A 10,329-nucleotide genomic window follows, 5' to 3' on the forward strand; every position below is an offset into this window, starting at 1 on the left:
GGGAGACAATGGGATTTGATGGCCTAGTGATATTGTCATGGACCATTAATATCAAAGACAGGAATAGTGCCAGAAGACGGGAGGATAGCAAATGTTGTTCCCTTGTTCGAGAGGGGGGTAGAGACAACCCTGGAAATTGTAGATCTGTGAACCTTACTTCAGTTGTGGGACAAGTGTTGGAAAGGGTTATAAGAGATAGGGTTAGGGATTAAGTTGATTCGAGTCAACACGGTTTTGTGGACGGTATGTCATGCTTCACAAACCTTATTGAGTTCTTTGAGAAGGTGACCAAACAGGTGAATAAGGATAAAGCGGTTGATGTGGTGTATATGGATTTCAGTAAAGCATTTAATAAGTTTTCCTACGGTAGGCTATTGCACAAAATACAGAGGCGTGGGATTGAGGGCGATTTAGTGGCTTGGATCAGAAATTGACTAGCTGAAAGAAGACAGAGGGTGGTGGTTGATGGGAAATGTTCATTCTGGAGTTCAGTTACTAGTGGTGTACCACAAGGATCTGTTTTGGGTCAACTGTTATTTATCATTTCTATGAATGACCTGGATGAGGGCGTAGAAGGATGGGTTAGTAAATTTGTGGATGATACTGAGGTTGGTAGGATTGTGGATAGTGACGAAGGATGTTGTAGGTTACAGAGGGATATAAATAAGCTGGGCTGAGAGGTGGCAAATGAAGTTTAATGTGGAAAAGTGTGAGGTGATTCACTTTGGAAGGAGTAACAGAAATGCAGATCACTGGGCTAATGGTAAGATCCTTTGTAGTGTGGTTGAGCAGGGAGATCTTGGTGTCTAGGTATATAGATCCTTGGAAGTTGGCACCCAGGTTGATAGGGTTGTTAAGAAGGCATACAGTGTGTTAGCTTTTATTGGTAGAGGGATTGAGTTTCGGAACCATGAGGTCATGCTGCAGCTGTCCAAAACTCTGATGCAGCCACATTTGGAATATTGAGTACAGTTCTGGTCACTGCATTATAGGAAGGATTTGGAAGCTTTGGAAAGAGGTCAGAGGAGATTTACTAGGATGTTGCCTGATATAGAGGGAAGGTCTTACGAGGAAAGGCTGAGGGACTTGAGGCTGTTATTGTCAGAAGAAGGTTGAGAGGTGATTTAATTGAGACATATAAGATAATCAGAGGGTTAGATAGGTTGGACAGTGAGAGCCTTTTTCCTCGGATGGCGATGACTAGCACAAGGGGACATAGCTTTAAATTGAGGAGTGATAGATATAGGACAGATGTCAGCAGTAGTTTCTTTACTCAGAGAATTCAGTGAAGAATCTGGAATTAAGGATCTAATGATGACAATGAAACCATTGTCAGTTGTTGAAAAAATCTGTCTAGTTCACTAATGTCCTTTAGGGAACAAAATCTGTCATCCTTACTCCTGCTCTAGACTGCATGTGACTGCAGACCCACAGTAATATCGTTGACTCTTAACTGCCCTCTGGGCAACTGGAGATAAACAGTTGAAGTGGGAGATGGCACGGGGCAGGGTGACACTAGGCACACGGACACACAAGATGGCTGCTTTCTTGCGTTTTCCCAAATATCTTCCCATGTCTCTGAGGAGACTTCAACACCTAGCTCTCTCTCCCACACCCTTCAGAGTCAATCGAACTCTTCTGAGCGGGCACCCCCTGGTTGATGATATGAAGTGCTGACAGAAAATGTACTCTTATCACTGAGCACCCTCCTTTCTATGCTGGATTTGTAGGGATCAGTCAAAAGTGTAGTCTTTATTTGAATAAAATACCTAACTTGAAAATAACGAAATAAGTCCCTGTTAGATAACTCGTATTTCTGTGCTAACTGATGAAAGGACATCATTGTGGCTCCCCTCAAATAGATCACCCATGCAAGACACACCCCTAGCTGCCCAATGTATGAATCCTGAATCTGTCATCCCTGGTTGAAAACCCAGCGTACCCACTAAAGGTGTAAAAGAGAATGTTTTGCCAATATTGCCTTCCCTCTGCCAAATTGCCCTCCATGCTTTAACAGTATTGATAACGATTGGGTTATGGCAATATTTCCTAACTGTCCTCGTTTTGTCCAAAAACAGTAAGCTAGTATGGGGACACCCTGCCTCGGAGGCTTAAATATCTAACCATATTGAGAGAGAGTCCCCACAAAGCCAATCACCCACATAGGATAAAAGCGAGCTTAGTTGGTAGCTTTTAATTTCTGGAGGTTCACTCCCCCAATCTGTGAGGTAGTTGCAGTTTAGCTAATTTAATGAGGGGCTGCTTATGATGCCAAATAAAGGAGCTGAACAAGCCACTCTGTCTCCTGAATATTTGCTTATTAAAAATCAGGAGGAACATCCGAATAGGGTATAGCAACCAGGGGAGAATATTCAACTTAATAAGCACTATCTGCTCCAACCACTAGACCGGAAGCGCCTCCCATCTTTGAAGGCCTTGTTTGATTTTGTCAAATAATTGAACAACATTAGCTTTGAACAGCCGATTCAAAACTGGAGTAATGAATATGCCCAAATACACAAAACCCGCCTGTGACCACTTAAATGGGAATCGATATTCGCCCTCAAGACTTTTCGTAAGACCACCCATAGGCATAGCCTTTGATTTAGCAAAATTACTCTTATACCCCGAAAAAGGTGCCAAATGTGCAGATGCATTTTATCAGATGAGGCACTGAAACAGCTGGATTTGATTAAAAACATTAGGACATCGTCCGCATACAACGAAATCTTATGTAATTTTGACCGCACTTCTGGAGCTGATCTATTAGGATCTCTACAAATGGCCTCCACCAATGTTCAATCACCAATGTAAAAAGCAATAGCAAAAGGGGACAGCCCTGCCGGCTACCCCTAAAAATGTTAAAATTACTTGATTGTACCCCATTGGCCGCAGTGAGAGGGCCACCGTAGATAACCTTTACCTATCTTATAAAGATTTCACGCAAACCAAACTGCACCAGAGTATAGTAAAGGTACAGCCACTCAACTCAGTCAAATGCCTTCTCTGCATCTAGAGAAATCATCAATCCCTATATTGACTGTTGTTGACATTAGATTCGATTAGATTCGATTAGATTGTGGGCGGCACGGTGGCACAGTGGTTAGCACTGCTGCCTCACAGCGCCTGAGACCCGGGTTCAATTCCCGCCTCAGGCGACTGACTGTGTGGAGTTTGCACGTTCTCCCCGTGTCTGCGTGGGTTTCCTCCGGGTGCTCCGGTTTCCTCCCACAGTCCAAAAGATGTGCAGGCCAGGTGAATTGGCCATGCTAAATTGCCCATAGTGTTAGGTAAGGGGTAAATGTAGATGTAGGGGTATAGGTGGGTTACGCTTCGGCGGGGCGGTGTGGACTTGTTGGGCCGAAGGGCCTGTTTCCACACTGTAAGTAATCTAAAAAAAAATCTAATCTAAAAAATCTAAAAGATGACATGCTTGAATTAAATTAAGCAGTCTCTTAACATTATTGGAGGATCTGCAGTCCTTTATGAAGCTTATCTGATCCTCTTTAACAATAGTGGGTAACATAGTCTCTAGCCTTAACACAAGAGTCTTAGAGAGGATTTTAAAGTCCTCATTTAGAAGTGAAATGGGCCTGTACAAAGCACAGTCCTCCGGGACCTTCCCTTTTTTAAGAATAAGTGAAATATTGGCCTCTCTCAGAGATGGCAGGAGACAATCATGGCTGTATGAGTCAGTAAATGTATTGAACTTCGAGCCTGACAGTATGCTTCTAAATTTCTTATAGAATTCGCTGGGATGTCCATCAGGATTGGGTGCCTTTCCACTCTGAAGCTGCACACAGCTTCTTCACCTCTTGCTCTGATAAGGGGGCATTGAAAAAGGACTCTTGTTCGGGGGTCATGTCCGGGAGCTCCATGTCTTTAAAAAAAGACTCCATTTTGGCCCGTCCCTCCTCACAACCTTCAGATTGGTATAACTTAGAGTAAAATATCTGGAATGCCACATTAATCTTTTCGGAGTCACATGTTAAGTTCCCAGACCCTTTCCTAATTTCGGTAATGGCTTGTGGGGAGCTCCTTTTCCTGGTGAGATATGCTAACTATTTGCCTGGCCTGTCACCATGCTCATATAATCTTTATGATTTGGAGATGCCGGTATTGGACTGGGGTGTACAAAGTTAAAAATCACACCTGGTTATAACCTGGTGTTGTGTGATTTTTAACCATATAATCTTTGCTTTGTAAAGGTAAGCTCCTTCTTTGCCATCTGCGTGAGCACGGAATTCAGTGCAGCTCGCAACGCTGTGATCCTCTGTTGTTTGACCAACGAGGGCCTGTCACAGTAGCCTTCTCGGCTGCCTTCCACCGTGCCTTGAGGAGACGTTGCTGCTCACCCTTCTGCCACTTCCTTCTGACAGAGTAAGAAATAATTAACCCCCAGCATAGGCTTTAGCAGTTTCCCAAAGGACAGCTGGACTACTAACCAAGCCTAAGTTAATGTCTAGGAATGCCTGAAATTCTCTGGAAAATTATTCCACAAACTTGTTATCCTTGAGGATAAAGGGATCCATTCACCAGTGCCTCGAACCCCTGTAACATCCTTAATCTTAACCAACAGGTACACTAGAGTGTGATCAGAGATTGTAATATTACCAATCACACAAGATGCCACCAAGTCTCAGTGTTGTCACAGGGGTCAGAAAAAAATCAATCCTGGTGCGATATATTTGTGGATTGGAAAAAATGTAAAATCCCTGCCTATAGGATGGAGATGGCTCCAGACGTCCACCAACCCTAACTCCACACAGATCCACTAGTTGCTTAGTTTGTGTAAAGTGTATTGAGGGGCCTTTGGGCAAGCTGTCTACTGTGGGATCCATGAGACAGTTGAAATGTCTCCTTATAATGATATGCCGTGACTCGAGACTGATCAGTTTAGAAAACGCATGTACCAAACATTTGAGGGATGAGCTGCAGAGCAATAAACATTTAAAACACCATACTCTTCCCCATTTATCAAGGCTTTAAGAATTACAAACCTCCCGTGTGTGTCATTAACACACTCTAGTAACTTAAATGGGAGATAACTCCTCACCAATATAGCCACTCCCCTATTTCTGGTATTGATTGAGGAAAAGTAAACCCAATCAAAGCCATTCTGCTGTAGTTTCAAATGCTCCCTATCATCCAAGTGTGTCTCCTGTAACAAAGCAATATCCACCTCCTTTCTAAGACTCAAAAGTAGCTTCTTCCTCTTAATCGGTGAGTGACTTCCCTTGATATTCCAGGTACGCCATTTAATCAAATTATTCACCATAACCTTCTGCATTGCCATTCAAATTCCATAGAGGAGGAACTTGAACCACAAATCACTGAGCCTTAATGTCACATGATCCATCAACTATAAAGGCAAAAAGTGGGTACTGCAGATGCTGGAGATTAGAGTCAAGATTAGAATAGTACTGGAAAAGCACAGCAGGTCAGGCAGCATCCAAGGAGCAGTAAAATTGATGTTTCAGACAAAAGCCTTTATTTGTTGTTTTTTTTTTGGTTTCTGTTCTTTTTAATCTTTGATAGTTTTGTAGGTTTGTTAAATGTAGTGGTTTTAGTTTAAGTAATCTTTATGTTTGATGGAGTAGTGCTGGAAAAGCACAGCAGGTCAGGCAGCGTCCGCGGAGCAGGAAAATCGATGTTTCGGGCAAAAGTCCTTCATCAGGAATTCTTTTGCCCGAAACGTCAATTTTCCTGCTCCTTGGATGCTGCCTGACCTGCTGTGCTTTTCCAGCATTACTCCATCATACATAAAGACTACATAAACTAAAACCACTACATTTAACAAACCTATAAAATTATCAAAGATTAAAAAACAACAAAAACCAAAAAAACAAACCAACACATAAAGCGCCAATGGTGCTGAATAGGGGAACTTACCCCCTGCCCAAAGAGGGCAACTACCCATCCCAAACTGCCCATAGGTAGGCATCTAGCCATCCCAACCATTTAACCTCCTCCTAGCTAGAGCTGCACCTCAAACACAAGCAGAAAAGAAAGTAAATGCACCATAAAATGGCAATATGAATATAGAAACGAAAAGAAATAGAAGGGATAAATACCCCACCCATCCTTTGGTTTAACCTAATTTAGAAATTGAAAGTACACATCTCAACCGCCACCAAACATAGTTTAAACCAAATTATTACCAATACAAAAAAAAGGAAAAGAAAGCTCCAACTGGACTTTCTCTTTTTTTTAAAAGCAACAAAGACATATCGAAACAGCACTACTATTTATACATACTATTGTTCAGATTCGGTTAATTTGTCCACAGTCTCTTGCCTTCTCCGACATGTCAAAGAGATGTACGGATCCATCTAAGGTGATCTAAAGCACCACCGGATACCTCAGAGAGTACTGGATCCCAAGCGCTCTCAGTCTTCTCTTGACGCCATCATAAGATTTTCTTTTCTGGATCATCGCTGCTGAGAAGCCCTGGAAAAACATGATCTTAGAGGCCTTGTAAATTAGGGCCTTTGGATCCTTCCCTTGGATTCTGGAAGCTTCCACAATTCTCTCCTTATCTCTATAGTGATGAAACCGCACCAGGAGAGGACAAAGACATTGACCCAAACCTGATCTCCGGACCGTGACCCGGTGTGCCCTCTCGATCTTCAAGCCTCTCATGCCAGCCTCCAAGCTGAGGAATTTTGGCAGCCAGTCCTCAATAAGTTGTGCAGGCCGCTCACCTTCCTTACCCTTAGGCAGACCAATGATCCAAATATTTTTTCTTCTGCCCCTGTTCTCAAGATCATCCACTTGATCGCGCAGAGTATGGACCTGCGTCTCCAGGGCTTGGATCCTATCCTTAGAGGAGCTGGCATTAGCTTCCACCACTGTGACTCTATGCTCAACCTCATCGGTCCTCTTTTCCAGGCTACTGCAGCATGATAGAAATTTGGGCCAACTTCTCCCTTATCTGTTTACCCAGCATCTTGTGAGATTTCGCGCGTTCGTTCACCAGGAACTGAGAAGTAATTGTGTCCAAGGATCCTGCAGGCTGGGCCGTGGGCCCGGCCTCGGACGCTCCTCCTCTCTTCTTTGGCACCTCTTGACAGCAAGAAACACAGGTAAGTTAATTTTTCACAGTTTCCTGGGACTCCACATTCTTTCTAGAGTCCCAGGATATCGTGATGGTCCGGGATGGGCAGGTTAAAAGTTCGTCCCACTTGTGCTGTGCTGCAGAGCTCTGCAACGTGACTCTCTCAGATCGCCGCCATCTTGGATCCCCCAGTCCTCTCTCTCTGTAATGAGAGAGCAGTTGTCTGGTCCTCTGCAACTATGGCAACTTTACCTTTGACCATTGGTTAGCTCAGTTGCTTGGACAACTAGTTAGTGATGCAGAATGACACCAACAGCGTGACTTCATTTCTCGCATTGACTGAGATCACCATAAAGGTTCCACCTTCTCAATCTTGCCTCTCTCCTGAGGCACAAAGACCCTCAGGTTAAGCCACCACCAGTCATAGCTCTAATGAGAGAACAGCCCTGGGTCTGTGGTGACTTTACATTAAATTACATTTATATAATACTATCAAAAAGTTTCAAAGTTGTATGAAAGGATGCATTTCATGTCCTTGCTGAGGACAGGAACCTTTGAACAAAAGGAAAAGCTCATCCAATGTTACTTGTTTGGCATCGTCAACATTCTCTTGGGGTGTTATATTAAGATCAGAACATTGCAATTACACAGATGGGTTGATCCTAGATAAAACAGGGATTGGTAGCTGGATGTTAAAAAGAAAATTCTGACATAAAAATTTAAAGTTTTCTATTTAATTTTTTATGGGATAAGATTATCTTATATTTGGTGCCCTCTGGTGGATTCTTCCATCAAAAGTTTTCAAATTTAGTTTTACGTACATGCTCCCTGTGCATTTTAAAGTCCATCAACATTGACAATCTCACTCTTGAGGCCATTAACAGACCATAAGACAAAGGACCAGAGTAGACCTTTCAATTCATCAAGTCTGGTCCGTCATTCAATGAAATCACAGCTGATCTTATAAACCTCAACTCCACTTTCCTGCTTTTTTCCCATGACCCTTGATTCCCTCACTGATTTAAGAATCTGCCTTGAATATGCTTAATGACTCAGCCTCAACAGCCTCCATAATAAAGAATTCCACAGGTTCACAATCCGTTGAGAGAAGAAATTCCTCCTCATCTGTGTCTTAAACTTGTGACCCCTTATTCTGAGATTATGATCTCTGGTCCGAGACTCTTCCACAAGAGGAAACAACCTTTCTGCATCTATCCTGTCAAGTCTTCAAAATCACCTTTATTTCTATGAGGTCGCTTCTCATTTTTTAAAATTCAAACAAATAATCACCTCAGCCTCTCCACATAAGACAGTCCCTCCATCCCCGATGCCAGCCTAGTGAACCTCTCTGGACTCTCTCATGCCAATATATTTTCTTTAGCTAAGGGCATAAACTGTTCACAATATTCCAGCTTTGGTCTGACTAGTGATCACCCTTTTATACTGCATTCCCTTATATATCCCTTGGCAGACTCTTCACCACTTGCCTTCCCACCTATTGTTTTGTCAACATGGCTACAGTACATTCACTTTTCTTATCCAAGTCAAATAATTGCACTGATCCCTGTGGCACACCACTAGTTACAGTTGGCCACCATGAAAATGCTCACCCCACCCACTTATCCTATCTACCTGTCTTCTTTTCATGAGTCAATGCTCTAGTCATGCTAATATACTACTTCCAACATCAGTGGCTCTTATTAAGTAGCCTAATGTGTGGTATCTTCTCAAACTGCATTTCAAAATCCGTTGACACCAAAGTGACACTTAACTGTAGTTTTGCCACACTCAGTCAATGGGAGTCAGGAAAATCTCCTCACTGGTTGCAGTTATACCTGTGGTCGGTGGTGGTTAGTAATTTCATCTCTAGGACATCGCTGCAGGAGTTTCTCATGGAGTGTCCTAGATCCAACATCTTCAGTAGCTTCATTAATGAACCTCCCTCCACCAGAAGGTCAGAGGTGAGGATGTGTGCTGATGGTTGCACAATGTTTAGCACTATTTGTGACTCATCAAAAACTGAAACAGTCCACGCCCAAAAGCAATGTCTAGGCTTAACAATGTCTAGGCTTGGCCGTTAAGTGGCAAGTAACATTTGTGCTACACAAGTGGCAGGTAATGACCATCCCAACAAGAGAAAATCTAACCAACCCTTGGTAATCAAAAGCACTGCCATCACTGAATTCCCCCTCTACGTATATCCTGGAGGCTAGCATTGACCAAAAACTGAACTAGGTAAAAGTGAGGACTGCAGATGCTGGAGATCAGAGTCAAAAGTGTGGTGCTGGAAAAGCACAGCAGATCAGGCAGCTTTCGAGGAGCTGGAGAATTGACGTTTCGGGCAAATGCCCTTCATTAGGAATGAGGCTAGTTCAGAAAACTAGCCACCAGGATACATGAACACCAACTAGCCACAAAAAGACATGACCCACTCTCACTAGTATCCTCACGTATGGATGAGGAAGGACACCACTTCAACTGGGACAACACATCCATCCTCAGACAAGACAAACAAAGCCACGCATGAGAATTCCTAGAAGCATGGCATTCTAACCGGAACTCTATCAACAAACACATCAAGTTAGACCCCATCTACCACCCCCTGAAAAAAGGAACAGGAAGTGATTTCACCACAGGAAATAACATCACCACAAGAAATGGCATCACCAACCCAAAGAACCCCAAACATATAAATAGAAAGCAGGAATTTTCAGCATTGCTTCACCTGAGGCCCACTGAAGATGTTACCTAGTAGGGTAATGAAACGTCTGGAAATGAACCTTCCAGCTCAGTGAGCAAACCTACATCCAAAACCTCAACCTGAGCTACAAATCTTCTCAAAATTCGCTAAGACTAGGCATGTAAATACTGTGGCTACAAGAGCAGGTCAGAGGCTAGGAATTTTGCAGCAAGTAACTCTCTTGACTCTCTATTTGCCTGGATGAGTGCAGCTCCAAAAATACTCAAGAAACATGACACTATCCTGAACAAGGCATATTGCTTGATTGGCATCATGTACATAAACATTATTCAGGTTGTTTATCACTGAAGCACATTAGCAGTAGTATATACCATCTATACTACTCAATTGATGGGTCTATTGGTCTATAAACCCAGCCTCCTCCTCACGAGCTTGATATTTACAGGTGCATGCCCCCAATTCCAACTGCACCTCGTGACCACTGTTAAGTGGCTCCTGCATGCTCACATTCAAACTCTTGGCTGTTCGCCATCACCCGCCGCAGAGCAAGTGCGCATTGTCCTATAAGGTC

Source organism: Chiloscyllium punctatum, chromosome 8, assembly GCF_047496795.1.
Source record: "Chiloscyllium punctatum isolate Juve2018m chromosome 8, sChiPun1.3, whole genome shotgun sequence".
NCBI lineage: Eukaryota > Metazoa > Chordata > Chondrichthyes > Orectolobiformes > Hemiscylliidae > Chiloscyllium > Chiloscyllium punctatum.